At 33.4% G+C, this 20600-nt stretch overlaps 2 protein-coding genes and 1 long non-coding RNA gene across 5 annotated transcripts in view; 2 read left to right on the forward strand and 1 right to left on the reverse strand.

Moving 5' to 3' along the window:
- LOC127833814 (lactosylceramide 1,3-N-acetyl-beta-D-glucosaminyltransferase-like) overlaps positions 1–20600 on the forward strand; it is a 71659-nt gene that overhangs the window by 8821 nt on the left and 42238 nt on the right. The gene's annotated exons all lie outside the window — the stretch shown is intronic.
- Positions 1–20600, forward strand: part of LOC127833816 (beta-1,3-galactosyltransferase 1-like) — a 58658-nt gene that overhangs the window by 6577 nt on the left and 31481 nt on the right. The window lies entirely within an intron of this gene.
- LOC127833817 (uncharacterized) lies at positions 9738–19142 on the reverse strand. Its single transcript, XR_008027613.1, has 3 exons — positions 18882–19142; positions 18348–18436; positions 9738–10340 (listed from the first exon to the last, which is right to left on the reverse strand). It is a non-coding gene; the product is annotated as an uncharacterized LOC127833817 (long non-coding RNA).

The raw sequence follows: 20600 nt of genomic DNA on the forward strand, positions 1-20600 counted from the left end.
AGTGGCGGTTACCAACATCGGGCAACCCACAACTACAACGTTGTCACCAGAACTTATGGCGATATCGCCAGACACCGAACTCGATACGCTCATAAATGCGTCATCTGGTGAAAAATATCCAATGTTCAATGGGAAATATGTATTTGAAAATCCAGCTCTGTGTTCAGAAGTGAAAAATCTGTCAGTGCTTTTAATAGTGCATACGGCGCCGGACCACTTCAAGCTAGCGATACGCAGGACATGGGCGAACGACACTTACTACCGTAAATTTGGAGTGTCCATAGTTCTCTTCCTGCTTGGGCGAGTGGAGGATGCAACGCTACAGAAAAAGATGGAGACCGAGTTTAAGGACTACCGCGACATGCTGCAAGGGAACTTCCGGGACGCTTATAAGAACCTCACTCACAAGGGCGTCATGGGGTACAGGTGGATCACCGAACGATGTAGGAACGCAAAATTTATTTTAAAAACTGACGACGACATCGTTGTCAATATGTTTCAACTGTTCACTCGCGTGCTACCGAATTTTCACAACAAAACGAAACAGATATTTTGTAATCATGTTTACACCGGAACGATGCCGATTATTCGGGAAAAGACTAGTAAGTGGTATGTGAACGAAAACCATTATCGGGGAAACACAGCGTATCCGGAGTATTGCAGTGGTTTTATGGTTCTGTACACTAATGACGTTATACCGGCGATTTACAGAGCAGCCACGATGACGCCATTTTTCTGGGTTGACGACGTTTACCTTTATGGGTTGGCTCCCGGAAACGTGTCTGGAATAAAGTACAGCGACATGAAGCACATTGAGCATATGCTTGATGGGCAAAAGGCTCTCAAGCTGTTACAGAAATTTGACTGAAAATCTCGGCAAAAAGTGTGATTATTTGGTGACTGGTTCCCGTAAATTCAAGTGAGTGAAGACACTTGGATAGAAATGAGAAAGCAGTTTAACCATGTGGTCGGTACCAATTCAACTTTAACAACGACAACAACAACAACATCAAAGCATACATAGATAAAATGACGCTTATATCTTACTAATCGATCAAATGTTTTTTTCCATTAACGATGTGTATCAAAACTAACACATGTTTATGATGGAGTGGATTGCACAATAAATACTTACACCACATGCCATACATGTAGATCTGTTGTGGCGCTGTCTTATAAATAAAAATGGCGCTCACATATGTCTAACAAGCATTTACAACATGTACAACGTTAGAACACGTATTCCATCAGACAGTTTAGAAGGAATATCGGGGCCCTTCTGTGTGAGTTTTGGCCCCTGTCCATGGTATTCGAAAATATAACACTCCGAGCATTTTTTTTAGATAAATGAGGTTTGATCCTTTGACAGATATGCACGTAAAACTTCAAATATCAACTATAAATCATAGTTATCGATACAATAGTCAATGCGATATGCTAATAAACATAGCAAAATACAGATTCATTTATCTCAATCTTGCTAAAAACGAGATGTTGACCAATATAGACGAAAGATAAACGTGTGTGATAAGTTCGTCGTCTGAAAGTTCAACATCTGACATCGCTAAATTCTCAATATTTACGAAGATTTGGCAATTCTTGTTTTGAACGTTAAACCGATTCGGACATTTTGTCAAAAAAGCACTATGATTCGATGACTTGCAGATCATTTCATGACCTACTTGGTGACATTTTTATATGTACAACAAATGCTTTTGCAAATTGGAAAATGTATTTAGATATAGTATGGAGCAGACTAAATATCATACAGAAATATCATGGTTTTCATGGAAAAGAAAAACCAGCGTCTTTCATATATAAATCATGCTTTCAAGGAAAGAACATACAAAGCAGCAAATGTAAACAGATTGGAGAGCTTTTTTAACACATAATATTTTATTGGTAAGTATTCTTAATATGCATGTATTGGTCTTAACTGTTAATACGCCTACTGCCGTGTGTCCAAGTAGCATATCTACAGAAATGAAAAGTATTCTTAAAAAAACTGTACATCAAATTATATATTTTTAAACTGTACAGTTTTTTTTTTAATGCATAACAACATTACTCTAACTAGAAATGGCGCGGCAGAGGCCGACGCGTATCCCCACGCCGAATGTTTGACCTAGGTGTGCCCCAGGGTTGGTAATGGGGCCATGCATAGCTGAGATTGACCGTATTGTCATAAGAGAAGTTCATCATCAATTAGAAGTGAATTGGTGTAGAAATGAAGAAGTTATAGTAAAAGGCAATTTTGGGTGGGTGTGACATATGTGGGCAGGGCGCCCCAGGGTTGGTAATTGTGCCATGCATAGTTGAGATTGACCGTATTGTCATAAGAGAAGTTCAGTATCAATTTGAAGTGAATCGGTGTAGAAATGAAGAAATTATAGTAAAAGGCAATTTTGGGCGGGTGTGGTCTATGTGGGCGGGGCCCCAGGGTTGGTAATGGGGCCATGCATAGTTGAGATTGACCGTATTGTCATAAGAGAAGTTCAGTATCAATTTGAAGTGAATCGGTGTAGAAATGAAGAAATTATAGTAAAAGGCAATTTTGGGTGGGTGTGGTCTATGTGGGCGGGGCGCCCCAGGGTTGGTAATGGGGCCATGCATAGTTGAGATTGACTGTATTGTCATAAGAGAAGTTCAATATCAATTTGAAGTGAATCGGTGTAGAAATAAAGAAATTATAGTAAAGGCAATTTTGGGTGGGTGTGGTCTATGTGGGCGGAGCCCCAGGGTTGGTTATGGGGCCATGCATAGTTGAGATTGACCCTAATGTCATAAGAGAAGTTCAGTATCAATTTGAAGTGAATCCGTGTAGAAATGAAAAAATTATAGTAAATGGAATTTTTTGGTGGGTGTGGCCTATGTGGGCGGGGCGCCCCAGGGTTGGGATTGGGGCCATGCATAGTTGAGATTGACCCTAATGTCATAACAAAAGTTCAGTATCAATTTGAAGTGAATCCGTGTAGAAATGAAAAAATTATAGTAAATGGAAATTTTTGGTGGGTGTGGCCTATGTGGGCGGGGCGCCCCAGGGTTGGGAATGGGGCCATGCATGGTTGAGATTGACCGTATTGTCATAAGAGAGGTCCAGTATCAATTTGAAGTGAATCGGTGTAGAAATGAAGAAATTATAGTAAAAGGCAATTTTGGGTGGGTGTGGTCTATGTGGGCGGGGCGCCCCAGGGTTGGTAATGGGGCCATGCATAGTTGAGATTGACTGTATTGTCATAAGAGAAGTTCAATATCAATTTGAAGTGAATCGGTGTAGAAATAAAGAAATTATAGTAAAGGCAATTTTGGGTGGGTGTGGTCTATGTGGGCGGAGCCCCAGGGTTGGTTATGGGGCCATGCATAGTTGAGATTGACCCTAATGTCATAAGAGAAGTTCAGTATCAATTTGAAGTGAATCCGTGTAGAAATGAAAAAATTATAGTAAATGGAATTTTTTGGTGGGTGTGGCCTATGTGGGCGGGGCGCCCCAGGGTTGGGATTGGGGCCATGCATAGTTGAGATTGACCCTAATGTCATAACAAAAGTTCAGTATCAATTTGAAGTGAATCCGTGTAGAAATGAAAAAATTATAGTAAATGGAAATTTTTGGTGGGTGTGGCCTATGTGGGCGGGGCGCCCCAGGGTTGGGAATGGGGCCATGCATGGTTGAGATTGACCGTATTGTCATAAGAGAGGTCCAGTATCAATTTGAAGTGAATCGGTGTAGAAATAAAGAAGTAAATGTAAAATAACCTAAAAAAATGAGTGATAATTTCTGACGCGGCCCCACCCCAACTGCTATAACTTTTGACCCAGGGGTCAGATCAAAATTCCAAATAGTGCAGGGTCGCACATATGCTCATAGCTACCATGTGTGTAAGTTTCAAGGTTCTAGTGCTTTTAGTGTAGGAGGAGATAGTGGCCAGGACGGACGGACGGACAGACGGACGGACGGACGGACGGCGGTGATAACCACAATATCCCCACCTTTTTTTCAAAAAGCGTGGGGATAAAAATACCAAGTATGCACATCAAAAATGAGCAGGAATAATAAAGGGACGCTTAGGAAGCTAGGTATTTACTGTATAATGTGTTTTAAGAAAATAGACAATTATATTATAGCTCAACGTTTATTAGTGTAATTTTTGTACAGTTTATTATGAAATGAATGTACATGTACTTTGTTTTACCTGCTGTTTTAATGTAATTTCGGATGATTATGTTGTCATGTTTACACTCATGATTTGCATAAAATAAGCCATTTATTTTTTTGATATCTGATTTGTTCATAATAATTTCACATATATTTTTAGTTTATTAATAATTTCGCGGAAAAATATATATTCGCAGTATAGATGCACATATATGTATGCTAGCTAAATAGTACTGACTTATCAGTTGCTATGTTGATATGCATGTAGCAAAGCTATAGGTCACAGGCATATTAATGCACTCCGAAAATCTTAGTTTGTTCTGACCAATTAAATTGAATGTTCATACTCCTGCCTGCCAGGGAAAACTACTCATTTCAGTTTTAGGGTGCTTGAATAACTTGGCCATGCCTCTGATTTCTATTTCTAGATAGTACTTAGATCATGGTACAAAGTCTTAAGTTTACGGGGACATGTTTTCAGTTGGCTTTTACTGAACTCTGATGTTTTGCTTTATCCTATAAACACAAACGGCAATTTATTTGAGCGCCCACTAAAATTGTATTGTTATATTGCATTCTTGCATATCATTAACGCGAATGCTGGTTAGTGGTTAAGATGATTGTATTTAACCACACTATGGAACGTGTTTATCAAATCATATCAAGAGTATCCATGGAAAATACTGGCTTTTATTATGCCACGACAGCGCATTAACGTTGGAGACGCTGACATGATATTTTAAAGTGTTATCGGATACCCATCCTATAACAGTTTTAAGCTCCGCCCATCAATATCCGTTTTAAAACTCCGCCCATATTTGGTTTACTCAAGAATTTTTTTAGCGTTCCATGTTTTAGCCCCGCCCATTCTGAAAACTACTTTTTTGTAGGCGTGGTATGTCGCTTCTTTGGTTTAAATGGAAACGAACAGCGATTCATATTTTATTTTTTAATTTTTTTAAACAAAACTAACACTTTATTAAGTATATATCTATAGGGAAATATAAATTAAATGAGCATTAATCAATGGAAAAAAATTAAACAAATACAAATGTGCACCGCTACCATTCATTGGCTATAGATGAACACAATTTAAAACAGTAATGATAAACATTTAAAACGTAACACAAATATACTTAACACGTTTTAAATATAAAATGACAGATTTGATCAATTTAAAGAAGAATTTATGACAAATATTCACTAAACATCTCGTCTAAGATCATATAAAAAAAATTAACTAATACTTTACAAATGCTTTCCTTTTTTGTGTCATTCTTATAAAAAGCAAGGCAAACAGGTGAATAGCAAACACAATGAATTAACATTGACAAAGTAAAATAATAAATACTTGATTGAGATGCTTTGCTAATGCCTAATACATGACAATTTCAATTTTTAAGTGTCTGAAATCAAACTTTCACAAAAAAATGATTCTATCTCCACAACCAAACAGGAAATTTGTGTAGTCAACCTGAAAATAAAATTAAGAATCCTTTAGGAAAAAAAACATCATCAAACATTCATTGCATAACTGCTTTAACCCTTTCAGTGCTGGAACCGAATTTTGAAGGCCTTTGCAAACAGTTTGGATCCAGATGAGACGCCACAAAACGTGGCGTCTCATCTGGATCCAAACTGTTTGCTATTCTGATAGTAATCTTTGAAAAAAATGAAGAAACTGCTTATTTTACAAATTCAGCAGACGACATTTTAGCAGACGATAAATTTCCCAGCATGCAAAGGGTAAATAATAAAAATCCAGATATATAATTTGTATTAAAATTTAAACTTTATAAATACAGTGACATATAGATTTATAACATGTTCAGATAAAACATAAATACTCTCAAAAATAAATTTGTCGACAAAACAGCATTACCTTTCCGACAAATTAATTAGATGGGTTGATGTGAAGCTGTGCCGGGATGCAGTTGGGGGGGGGGGAATATCTCGAGTTGGTTGAGAGGCAGAGAAAGACTGGGACAAGTGCAACTGATGAGGGTAGAACTGTGCCGCCAAGATTTTTGGTAGATATCATCACCCATGGAATGTGTGGTCGCAACTTTCTGCCATTAAAAGAAAAACATTTCATATTATAATAAAATAAAACAAATCCAACAGGAGATAACATTTCAAAATAGAGTGTTTTAATAACATTTTTATGGCACAACTTGAACAAATTACAACGTTAATAGACAAAATATTATTAATACAAAATGAAAATGTATAAACTCCACTTTATATAAAAATAATTAAGAATTTCTTTTAACTTAAAATATTTTTATTATGGACTCGGGGCTTTTTTTGCTAATTAAGGGAATAGGTGTTTGTTTTCCTAATTTGAGAAATTTGTGACTCAAATTTTCACAATTTAAAGAAGTTCGCGACTCAAATTTTCACAATTAAAAAAAAGTTTGCAACTCATTTTTTCACAATGTTGATCTGTGGGCGACACAATTTTGAACACTTTTCGACACATGTTTTCAAAAAAGTTGCACAGCGCGCAACTCATTTGTTCACAGTTTTCAACAGTGAAATTTTTTATGAACAGTGCGTGACTCAATTTGTTCACAATTTTGAACAGTGTGCAACTCATTTTTTAAAATTGTGTTCAGTGCGCGACTCATTTTTCCACCATGTTGAATTAACCGTTCGCGACTCTTTTTTTTCCCAAATTTTAAACAGTGCGCGACTCATTTTTACAAATTTTGAACAGTGTGCAACTCATGTGTTTTCACAATTTGAAGAGTTTGTGACTTATTGTTTTGAAATTTTGAATGAACAGTGCCCCACTAATTTTCCCCCAGCAAATGATTGTTCCAAATTGTGTACAGCGCGTGACATGATTTTTTCACAATTTTGAACAGTGCGCAACTCATTTTTCCACAATTTTGAATGAACAGTGCATGACTTATTTTTTCCAAAAAATTGAACAATGAGCAACTCATTTTACAAATTTTGTACAGCGCGTGACTCATTTTTTCAAAATTTAATTTATGAAAAGTGTGGGACTCATTTTTCCACAATTTTGAAATCAAAATGAACAGTGGCCAACTAATGTTTCCCACAATTTTGAACAGTGCGCGACTCATTTTTTCAAATTTTGGTACAATGCGTGTCTCATTTTTTCACAATTTCGAACAGTGCGCAACTCATTTATCCACAATTTTGAATAAACAGTTCGCGACGGTAGAACAACTGGCACTGATCATTGGTTCATCAGCATGAGCATGGATGTAAAAAAATGGCACAAATAATGAAACATGTGTGTTTAAGCATGTATACATAACAATGAAACTTACCAACCACTCGGCCAGGAAACATATGGTGCAGATATCGTACGTGCTTTTACTTGTTATTTCAATATCCTTGAAGTTTTCATTATTTCCATCTAGTGTAATCGGTAACGGGATCTTTATTTACGTACGATACGTTATTTAGTTCTTAATAATTAATTATTCTGTCCATTACGGTCTTAGTGAATGTTGTATTTGTAGTGTTTCATTTTCAGTTAGCATTAAATGTTACCATTCTTCAATTTATGCAAATTAGCGTTAAGCGCTAATATTCTATAATCCATAATAGATGTAAATAATCAAAGAAGTCGACAGTGTAAACAGCCCATTTTATTCTCTGTAATATCCGAAAAAACACTGTGTTAATTTATTAAACAAGATAAACATTTGCATGCATAAATATCATTTATGATATATACGTACATATGCAACGATATTGATTCTTAATATATATTAATAAATCACACAGAATATTGTTCAATTTCACTAACAGTTTTCAGGCATTAACATTATTTTGTTAAATCATAAAATAAAGAAATTATTTATTTATGAGAAGACAGTACTATTTGTTTTACTAATATGATACTTATAAAATAGCAAGTATCATTAATACACAATATATATTTATTTGGATATTGCGCAGTCAACCAACTTTCCTAAATACTCTACATTGAATGTAGGTGAAACAAATTAAAGAAGTAAACAATAATTTAAGTATGAATATATTTATTTGCAGCAAACAATAATTTAGGTTTGAAAATAAATAAGTATCAACAGCTCACCTGTAATATCCGAAAAAACACTGTGGTGAGTCCCCCGCAGTGTTTTCTTAAATATTCTTCCAGATGCAACTTTCTAAAACCTGATCAGACTTTTCCTAATACGTTACTCACGTGATCCTATGTGGTCTCACGTGGTACGCTGATTCACCTACTTTTTATATTTGTTCGGGTCAAAGTTGTTAACCCTTGGTCATGGAACTTTCCAGAAGTTTCTATTGCTTACGTTTGCGTTCTTGATTTGGTAAACAATTTAGATTGGAATGTGCTATTCTTTGTTAGCTTAGTAAGCTGTTTTCTTATAGTACATCAATATGATAGAGTTTGTAGCTCACCTGGCACAAAAAGTATTCCGGTGTGGTTTTGTGAAAACTGGGCTTAAAAATGCGCAATTCTTTAAGTATTTCTAACAATGTACAATAGTTATTCTAAACAATATGCAATAGTTATTTTAAACAATATGCACTAGTTATTTTAAACAATATGCAATAATTATTTTAAAATTTTGTTAATTGAAATTAATTAAAACTTTATTAATTATGATTAATTAAAATTATTAAATAAGTTAAAGTGAAAATTTAAATATTACAAATATTTCATAAGATTGTGATTTTAATTGGATTACATCTTCCCCTCCTTCTTTTTAATTAGAATTCCTATTCTAATATATGGGCTGTTTAAATTTAACTGCTGTTGAAAACAATCCCAGAACATTTAACTGTATAATATTAAAGCATGCATACATGAATCTAACATATTTAACAACAATCGAAATAGATGTAATATATAGATAATAGAAAAAAGAATTCGTAAACACACTAGGCATTAATCGTAAATGAAAATACAACAACTCTAAATGTACACTCCGCCTGAAGTGTCTATAACAAAACAACAAATATAAACAGGGTTTCAAATAAACTATATTAGAGAATCAATACTTAGATCATTATTTGAAACATCAATAAGACAAAGATCAAGTACAACGTAATTGAAATGCACAATAATGACAAAGCAGTCTATATACATGTTAGTATTTGTTGGAAAACAAAAGAATTATCAAGTATTATTTATACAATTGAAAAGTTTGTAAGTTAATGTTTAGCATAGGTGACTTTAATAGACACATTTAGTTATACATTTTTATGTTTAGTATGTTCATTTGGGTTCCAACATATACTGAGCTATTAGTTTCCAGTTGAAACATTTTACAGCATGGAGACATAATTTACAAATTTTGAATCCGTTTTGTATAGTGTCATAGGAGCAGAAGATATGATGGGGTGTATGGCAACAAGGGGTTCGACTTAAGAATAAATGAACAAGAGGATCAAGTTTTTTGAAATTTGGACGACAATTTTTCAGCGAAGCATGACAAACTCGACAATATGTGTTGTCAAAATCAATAGGGATCGATTGGCATTTAAGGGATTGTTTGTAAAGGCGAAAATGTTGAGTCATTATAATTTATTGATTTGTTTAAGATCTGCATTTAAGATGTCTGTAATGGAAAAATTGTATAATGAGGGAGGTAGAAATTTTGATTGAAGAAATCTTTTGTGGGCTATTATGGATCTTTGGGATTTTGAACCGAACCTTAAAATAATTGTTTGGCAGATTTGAAAATTTAGGGGGTGGATTTCATAAAGTAGATGGTCGAGCATTTGAAGATAGAGTATATTTATGTCGAAGTAGTCTATAGCAAAAATTAAGCTTGAAAATGAAATGTTAGGATTATTTAACATGTGGGTAAATAGTAACTTTTTAGTGCGTCTATGGATTTTTCTTAATTTGGGAAAAGTATTTAAAAAGTATTTTATGTGATGCAGTTGATGGTTATCTAAAGGGAGGGAAATGTATAAATTACTAGAAGAGTTGCCATTGTATTTAAATAATAACTTGAAATAATTAGAGAACAATATAAAAATGAAATGTTAATAACAATATCCATTTTATGAAAATAATGAAATGTAAAATTGACAATAGGGAACCAAAAATGTAACGATAAAATGATATTATATATACAATAGAGTATCAATGAAAATACAAATTTAAGAACACAATTATGAAATACACACTATATTTATATGAATGATGTATTGTCGTGTGCGCCTGAAATGAGAACAGCGAAAGTATAAAAAAAAATTTGAAGTATGTATGTAATGAATAAAATCAAAGTATGTAACGATTGACATCTAATATGAGAAAACATGTAAAATGTAGTATTTAATAATGAAGATTAAATTAAATCATTTCAATAATCTTCAAAGTATTTATAATGGTTAAATGGAAAAAAATGAAATATAACATTGAATAATTGACGTCAGAGTTGAAATCCATGCAAAATTTGACATCAAAGTTATAACATATTCAAATATGATGATGACAAACTGATAACTAATGCTATTCCACTAATGCTATTCCATTTTTTTTATTTTTTTTTTTATTTTTTTTTTATTTTTTTTTTGAAGTTGAAGTTCGTTTATGTACGTTCCTTAATTCCGTTATGGACCAAGAATAGTTCAGTGTGATAGTTTGTGTTGAGCATTTGTCGAAGTTTGATGTACTGATAAATGCCAATTGACAGAGCAGATGGTATTTCCATTATTATATCCCCTGTAGCGTTCCGAAACGAAATTTCTGTAGTGTTAATGAGCAGTTTTGGAAACAATCCAAAGCGTATGCTGTTTATGTTCAGGGTGACAGGTAAGTCAATGATCCATTCTGATCGACAAGAAACCGAACTGACGATGTTGATATCAATACAATTTAAACCATTTGATACATGTAAAATCAAAAGAGTGCCACGTTGTCGTTTGAATATTTGCAATTTGCGAAGGATTGTTATTAGCAAGAGAACGTGAATCATGGCCAGAAAGACAAGAAAATGTTCATATTTCAGAGACTCATTAAGACTGTTGGTAAATTCCTGAAGTGGTGATAGCGTGGTGGGATTGTCGTATTTAAGATGTTGTGCCGCTGTTGGTTTTATTAGTGTAATTGCAGTTAATAGAATGCGAATTTTTCGTGAAAGAAATATCAACATGAGCGTGTTTCCGATTGTGAGTAATATACCTATGATTGAAATTATATCAAAAGTGGATAAACCTGATTCAATTGAGATTTCACCGTTAAGCATTGCTTCTGTTAGGCTATGGTACACAATTTGGTTTTTCTTTGCTCTTTTCACAAAGGTTTGCATGTCAATTTCTAATTTGTGCGACCGAGTTAATATATCCTGTGTGTTTTGATCGAAGGTTTTAAATACCGGTAATAATACATTTATTGGATCATTGTACGAAATGTTTTTCATCAATTTATCCAAAACCGTATTATTAAAAAATTGTTGGAGTAACGGTAAGTTAATTGGATATATTTGGTCGACAGTAGTATCGTTTGTCAAACATTTTGTGAATTGCTCATCAATACGTTGACTTTTTGAGACTAGTTTACATGCACATGGTACATCGATAATGCAGTACTTACAATCATCTATTGTTTTAGAACGATTTACACATTCCAATTTTAAATTTGATTGCATGTATGCAAGTACCTTAGAACTATTTAAAATTCTCAGCTCTGGTTTCAAGACGTTTCTTACTATCTTATATTCACATATATCTTTCGTTTTTGCATTGTCCCCGTGTTTCAAGAGTTCTACGAAACAATTCGTATTGAAATCGATTTCAAATATAACATTATGTTTACATAAAATTGTTGAACCTGCTGTCAAACAGTCTCTCAAGAATGATTCATCAAGAAAAGTGAATAATAGGTTTTTCCCATTATAAATTAAATACCGCGGTTTTGATGTGAATTCATTAGCATCTTTGTTTTTTATATCATTGTCAAGAGGAATTGGAAAGAAATTTAATTCATAAATTTCGTTATCCAAACTGTTTGTCAGTGGAAACAATACCATTATGTATATCGAATTATTGTTGCGTCCATAAATAAATTCAGCATGATTGTAGTAGAATGCCAATTCAGTGCTGACCAATTTATGAGTCGGATAGTTGATTTTTAACGACGAAGCTATTTCTGTTAACGTTTGGGACATTAGTTCGGGGTTTATTATATGAATCGATAATTTACGATTGCTCAGTGATTCAATTCCTATGGCTAGCCTATCAAACTGTGACCTTATTTTGATCATTTTATCATTTACATCTAGTATTAACTTTTCAGCAGTTGTATGTTTATTTGACATAGATTCCATTTCGTCCACAATTTTATGCCTGACTGCTGAAGCATTCGCAACGAATTCATCGAATAATTTCATATGCTCGTGAACATTAGTTGCAAATGATGCCATTTCGCCGAATTCGTGCGTAAATGTGTTTGTTAAGAGATTAACTCTTTGTGCCAATTTATTTGCATGATCGCGTAATCGATTAAGTTGTGACGTTGTTGCAATGCCAAAAAGAGTTGAACCTAATTGTCCTATAAAGGGAAGTAAGGGTTGTGACTCACGTGTCTTCCGTTTATCTGAGATTGTAGGAATCATGCTACGAAATTTGTGTAACAAAGATTGTATATCATGTTCCATTAAAATCCTTAGAGTGTTGAATTCGACGCTAATGGTACATCCTTTTTCGTAGAAATAAGTGTCTCTACACAATGAATAATTTCTACCGATGTCACTATTGAAATGATAGTCCGGCATATCAAATCGAAAAGTATGCGTCCATTCATTATTCACGAAGTTTATTGTTTTTGGATCTGAGAACTTAACGCCATGGTTCATCAGCAATTGTTCGCTGTGTGCTCCCACAAGTGACAGGAAAAGTATAATGAATCGTGTGACCAACATCTTGCCTAAAAGAAAAAAAAATAACAGTTAATTTGTTTATCATTTTACCGTTTTCTTTTGTGATTTTTCTTTAGAGATTTGTTTATATAAAATTGTTTAATAAGTGCTTCTGATGTGTCTTCGTCATTTGCCCAACTGTTCTTATACTTTTTGTTTGTCCATTTTATCAAATATTGTCTTTGATTATCTTTAATTCTGGTTTTTAAAATTTTGTCAGCTTTGTACCATTTCTTGTTTGAATTTTTTGGTGGAATATCATTTTGATTTATTGTATTTTGTTTGTCAATTGCCGTTATATTTGGTTGTGTATTGTCGGTAACGGTTTGCGGATTGTTTTGATTTTCTGTGTTATCATTAGTTTCTTTTTCATGGAATTTGAATGTTTGAGATAAGTCACGTAAATCCTTTTCATCATGGTATCTTCTTAATCTGTTGATATTAACCGGAACTTTTAATTCTTTGTTTGAATATCGTTCTCTCAAAATATATGTGCCATTTTGTAATATTTTGGTTATGTAATAGGGTTGCTCTGAAAATTTTCGAAACAATTTTCTGGATTTATTTAAAGGTACTTTTTCTTGTTTAATAAAAACAAGATCTCCTAATTTAAATGGACGTATTGCAGTTTTGCGATTGTAAAACTTACGCATAACGTCACGAGAATTATTTATGTTTTCTTGTGTGATATTCCATATAAGTTTAAATCTTTGTTTCAATTCCTCAACATAAGTGTTTATTGAAGGGTTGGTATTAATTGGTGGAAATAATTCGGAAGTGATGGGTTTATTCATATGTCGGCCGAAAAGAATGTAGTACGGAGAGTATTGTGTCGTTTTCGGACATACTGTTGAGTTATAGGCTAATTGGACACTGGAAAGCTTATCAGGCCAATCGCTTTCGTCTTTTAACGATGTACGTAGTATTGAGAGTAATGTAGAGTGTACCCGTTCTACCATTCCGTTACTCATTGGGTGATAAGATGAAGTTCGATGCCTCTTTATTTGAAAGAATTTATAAAGAACATCCATTATACCACTTAAGAAGTTTTGTCCTCGGTCAGATGTGATACGTTTGGGCGGTCCAAATATTGCAAATACTTTATGATAAAGTTGTTCTGCGATTTCAATAGTGTTTTGCGTTTTTAATGGTATAAATAGTGCGAATTTTGAAAATGCGCATATAACGCTTAAAACATATTTATATTCTTTGCTCTGTTTTGCTACCGTAACAATGTCGATGTGTAACATGTCAAATGGTGCGCTTGCAATAAAAGGTTCTTGTAATGGATATGGTTTATAATTGTGATCTCTTTTAAAGATTTGACAGTTTTTACAAGATTGAACATAATCTTTAACTGCTTGATACATTTTAAGAAAGTAATAAAAAGTTTTGAGGGTTGCAAACATTCTATCAACACCACAGTGACCATTTAAATCATGAAAACTGTAAAGTATTTCACTTCTTAATGACTCAGGTAAAGCTAATTGTTTAATTAAAGTTTTTTCAGTTTGATGTTTCTTAGATCTTGGTTCGTAAAAATGAAACAGACCATTGTCAACTATTTCGTATTGGGTGCTTATATATGGAATTCGTTTTGCTGAGTCTTTATCATCAGGTAAATGACCGTTCTTTAAAAATGCATAAATGTCGCCGAAGTCTTTTGATGTAGCTTGTAAGTTTATAATGTCTAGTTGATTAGTTGTTAAGTGCGCGTGTTGTTTGCGGTCATTGACTGTCTGGAGTTGTGAACCAGGTATGTGATCATTATCTGAGATAACACTGTTGTCAGGTGGAATGGTGCTAAGTTGATTGTCAGCAGAGATAATTGGTTGATGATTGGTGGGTGTTGTGTTGATCGTTTGTTTTCGCATTTTTCTTGTGAGAATGTTAACCTGGGAGCAATGATTATTTTGCGTTACTTGTATTGGTGCCAAGGTTTGTGGAGGTGTTAAAGGTGCGTTATCATTGGAAAGTGTATGTATGTTTTCCTTGGATTTAACGTGGGTGTCTGATTTAGAATAGTTAATTCTACTAAGGTAATCGCTCGGATTTGTCTTGCCAGTTTTATAAATGATTTCATGATCATAATTTTCTAGTTCTAAAGCCCATCTATATAGTCTGTCATTTGAGTGTTTTGCTGTATGCAAAAATGTTAAAGCTTTATTGTCTGTTATAATTTTGACATGTATATTTGATATATAGACTCTACATTCTTTCAAAGCGTAAATGATTGCTAATAATTCCAGTTCACAACTACTGTAACGTATTTCGTTATCTTTTAAAGCACGACCCCCATATAAAATAACATGATGACGTTTTGGAGAATCTTCCTGACATAAAATGAATCCTACTGCGGAGGTACTAGCATCTGTATAAATAGTGAATTCTTGATTAAAATCTGGTAATCGTAAAATTGGTTTTGCCATTAATGCCCGTTTTAAATAATTAAAACTTTTGTCATGTTCCTCGGTCCATTTGAATATGGTATCTTTCTTAAGTAATCTATTTAACGGGGCGACAATGTGTGAGTAGTCTTTTATAAACCGTTTTAAGAAATTTGTCATGCCTAAAAAACTCTTTAATCCCTTTTGATTATTAGGAATTTGGAATTCGTTAATTATTTTCAATTTGTCAGGGTCCATTTGAATAGTGTTTCCTTCAAATACTGTGCCTAGAAATGTAATTCGTTTTTGTGCGAAATGACTCTTTTTAAGATTTATTACTAAACCAGCTTCTTTTAGTTTATGTAAAAATTGAGAAAGTTCTTTGATGTGGGTTTCAATATTGTCACTCATAAGTATACAGTCATCCAGAAAAAATAGAAGGTTTTTGAAATTGAATTCTCCTAATATTTTTGAAAGATATAATGACCAATAAAAAGGAGAATTGCATAAACCATAAGGAAGGACGTTAAATTGAAAACATCGTCCTGTTGGTGAATTAAATGCAGTATACTTTTTAGAATTTTCGGCCATGGGTAGATTAAGAAATGCTTGTTTTATGTCTATTTTAGTAAAGATAGTTGGCTTTTTCTCTGCGATCATATTTTGAACATCTACAATTGTAGGCATTTGATAATACATTTTCTTCGAAATTTTATTTAACAGTCGGTAATCAATGCATAACCTATATAATTGTTTATTTTCTTGTTGGTTTTCTGGTGAAATATCATCTGAATGTGTATGTTTTTTAACTAATACAAAAGGGCTACTCCAAATTGAAGTTGATGGTGAAATTATATTTTTATCTAGCATTTTCTGTAATTCATCTTCAATGATTTGTCTCGTTTTGGGGTTTACCGGATATGGTCTTGAACGTATAGGTATAGCATTCGGTATCAATTCGATGGAACATTCAAAATTTTTAACGGCGCCGACATCTGTTTCTGAATCACTAAAAATATCTTGATATTGCTTTAAGAGATCGAACAGTTGCTGATTATTCGCAAATTCTTTTCCTATTTTATTATGTAATATTTGTTCTTTTTCGGTTGTCGTCTTAACGTTTCCACTTTCGTTACATTTATCTAAATTATTAATGTCATATATTTCGTTTTCATTTAAAATATGTATTGAAGCTAAAATATCATATTTATTTATCATGTTTTCTGTATCCGAGTTATTGTAAATTGGAAATTGTATAGTTTTATTTTTGTTGTCTGTAATACATAAATCAAGTTCCATGATATTTGTTTCATCCATAATATGTAAATCTTTATTCAAAAAACATTCTTTTAATTGAACAGGTATTTTCTGAAATGAATGAGGTTTAAGTCTTATCTTTTTATTAGCTTGAATACAGTGAATTTCATTTGTTATAAAATTGGTTTTGCATGTAATATTATCTTTATTTATTTCAAGAGTATTAGTCTCAAAATTTAATTTTGCCTCGTATTGCGAAAAGAAGTCTACTCCTAGTATTGCATTATTCGTTAAGCCTTGTACTATGTAAAACGGGTGCTCAAAGCGCGTGTTGCCAATTAGCATTGGGAGGTTAATGACCCCTTCTACATTGTACGAATTATCAGAAATGGCGGTCTTGACATGGAGATTAGATGGTAGGCATTCGTTTCGCGAAATGTTTGTGGAGGCGAAGAATGATTTGCTGATTACAGACATACTACTGCCCGAATCCAAAAGAATGTTTGTTGGGACATCTGCAATTGTTCCTGATAAAGAATTATGAAAAAATGTGGATACTACCTTTAAAGCTAATATTTTACGTTTAGATTTAATACTTTGTTTTTGTTTATTTTGAGTTGTATGCGTACTTTTGTTAATTAAACCCTTTTTATTTATTTGTTCGTGTTTTACTTGGAATTTTGAATAATTTGCGTTGTTAAAATGGTACCTACTGCTCTGTCTTTTCCATCATTTTTTAGTTCGAAAACACATTGATTGGAAGTGATTGAATTGTTGGCAATTGTTGCATCGTTTATTGAATGCAAAACAGTTTTCTACCCCCCCTACAAGAATCGTATCCGCATTTGGGGCAAATTTGGTTTTGTGCATTTTGTCTGTGTACTTGTAAACGTGGGTTAGATACGGATCTATCGACTATTCGCGGTCTTTGATAGTCTAACGGTACTGACATCCTATAATTTTGGTTTTGTCGTGGTTGAAATTGTTGATAACGGCTGTAAGGAACAGATGGCATTTGATTTGGAAACATATGTTGTTGAGCGTAAGAATTTTCTACCGGTATATTTGGTATTGGGGTTGACTGTAAAGCATTAATTTCCTTAATTTTGATGTCCGCTTTTAAGGTTTTAATCTCTTCCAATAACGTTTGAAATTTTGTGTCAATAGAATTGACTGAAAATGACGTGGTCATGTCACAGAGTTTACAGTATTTGGCCAGTTCTGACAGAGATTCTGGCTGTCTTAAAATAACATCTTTTTTAATACTGTCTCTTAATCCATTGACAAGCAAGCTTACGAGAACTTTTTCTTCTAAGCCTTGTACATCAGTAGAAATTTTTAATGCTCTCGATATATAATCATCACATGATTCATTTTCTCTTTGTTTAATAGCAATTAGATGATAATCTAATTCTTTAGTCTGAAATCGTTTAGCAAGTGCTTTGGTGAGTTCTTGATAATTAGATTTAATATCTTCGGTTAGATTATTGTAAAAATTCTCTGCATTGTCGGACAGGTAAAATGGAAGAACATTAGCGTACTCACCCCTATCAATGTTATTCATGCTACAAAATTTCTGAAATTTTGCCAGAAACGCTGGTAAACTATCATAGTCTCTGCCTGTAAAGCATGCTAACTTAATTATGTTTGGCTTAAACATTGTACCTCTTGGGTCCGAAGTCTGTGCGGTATGGAAGTTTCTCACCGGTCGTTCCCCGTCTGCTGGAGAGTGGCCAGGTGCGGAAGGCGTCTGCCTACGTAAGTTAATATTGTCACTATTAGCACTTTGCGATGGAAAATTAGCACTATTAACACTAGGTGATGGGGTATTTAAGAAAAAGTCAGGTCTCTGCGAAATAACACTGGAAATTGGATCCTGTAGTCGTTCGTCGGGAAGGCACTGAAAATTACCATATGGCGGTGGTACTGGGTCGTACCGGAAATTGGATAATGGCTCGAGCAGCGATTCCTTCGGCGGGTCCTGCGTTAATGGCTGGAGTGTTGTTTCTTGGGTTTCTTCGGTGTCTGATGCATCGGATTGTAATGGGTGACTTTGAAATGGGCTGTCATGTATTGTTACTCTTCTGATTGTTTTGATAGAATTTAATTGTTTATGAAAATCTGAACGTAATTGTTTTTTACGACGTTTTTCACTTGCAACAAAATCTTCGGGAGTTTGTAAATAAGGTTTTGACTCACTTGATGATTTTGGAGTGTCTTGTTTTGATATGGTAGTTGATGGTTGAAGTGGTTGCTCCGGAACTGTCGACTCGTCAGGTGGGGATGTTGGCGGCGTCAACTGTGGCGGTAGAGTGGCTGATAGGCGAGAACGTAAATTGTAGTGAGACATCTTGAAATATTTCTGACGATTTTTGTTGTGGAAAATGTTATTGTAAAGGAATTAAACTTTAGAACCTATTCTCCACCAGATATCGTACGTGCTTTTACTTGTTATTTCAATATCCTTGAAGTTTTCATTATTTCCATCTAGTGTAATCGGTAACGGGATCTTTATTTACGTACGATACGTTATTTAGTTCTTAATAATTAATTATTCTGTCCATTACGGTCTTAGTGAATGTTGTATTTGTAGTGTTTCATTTTCAGTTAGCATTAAATGTTACCATTCTTCAATTTATGCAAATTAGCGTTAAGCGCTAATATTCTATAATCCATAATAGATGTAAATAATCAAAGAAGTCGACAGTGTAAACAGCCCATTTTATTCTCTGTAATATCCGAAAAAACACTGTGTTAATTTATTAAACAAGATAAACATTTGCATGCATAAATATCATTTATGATATATACGTACATATGCAACGATATTGATTCTTAATATATATTAATAAATCACACAGAATATTGTTCAATTTCACTAACAGTTTTCAGGCATTAACATTATTTTGTTAAATCATAAAATAAAGAAATTATTTATTTATGAGAAGACAGTACTATTTGTTTTACTAATATGATACTTATAAAATAGCAATTATCATTAATACACAATATATATTTATTTGGATATTGCGCAGTCAACCAACTTTCCTAAATACTCTACATTGAATGTAGGTGAAACAAATTAAAGTAGTAAACAATAATTTAAGTATGAATATATTTATTTGCAGCAAACAATAATTTAGGTTTGAAAATAAATAAGTATCAACAGCTCACCTGTAATATCCGAAAAAACACTGTGGTGAGTCCCCCCGCAGTGTTTTCTTAAATATTCTTCCAGATGCAACTTTCTAAAACCTGATCAGACTTTTCCTAATACGTTACTCACGTGATCCTATGTGGTCTCACGTGGTACGCTGATTCACCTACTTTTTATATTTGTTCGGGTCAAAGTTGTTAACCCTTGGTCATGGAACTTTCCAGAAGTTTCTATTGCTTACGTTTGCGTTCTTGATTTGGTAAACAATTTAGATTGGAATGTGCTATTCTTTGTTAGCTTAGTAAGCTGTTTTCTTATAGTACATCAATATGATAGAGTTTGTAGCTCACCTGGCACAAAAAGTATTCCGGTGTGGTTTTGTGAAAACTGGGCTTAAAAATGCGCAATTCTTTAAGTATTTCTAACAATGTACAATAGTTATTCTAAACAATATGCAATAGTTATTTTAAACAATATGCACTAGTTATTTTAAACAATATGCAATAATTATTTTAAAATTTTGTTAATTGAAATTAATTAAAACTTTATTAATTATGATTAATTAAAATTATTAAATAAGTTAAAGTGAAAATTTAAATATTACAAATATTTCATAAGATTGTGATTTTAATTGGATTACACAGAACCTGCGGGATTAAGCATGCTCTCCCACTGATATTATGCAGATCAGTGGTCAAACTGGCAGTCAACTTATGTTGGGATTTCCAGATTGTGAAGATATTAACCTCAGCAATCTCCAA

The sequence above is a fragment of the Dreissena polymorpha genome, chromosome 6 (genome assembly GCF_020536995.1).
Source record: "Dreissena polymorpha isolate Duluth1 chromosome 6, UMN_Dpol_1.0, whole genome shotgun sequence".
Classification (NCBI taxonomy): domain Eukaryota; kingdom Metazoa; phylum Mollusca; class Bivalvia; order Myida; family Dreissenidae; genus Dreissena; species Dreissena polymorpha.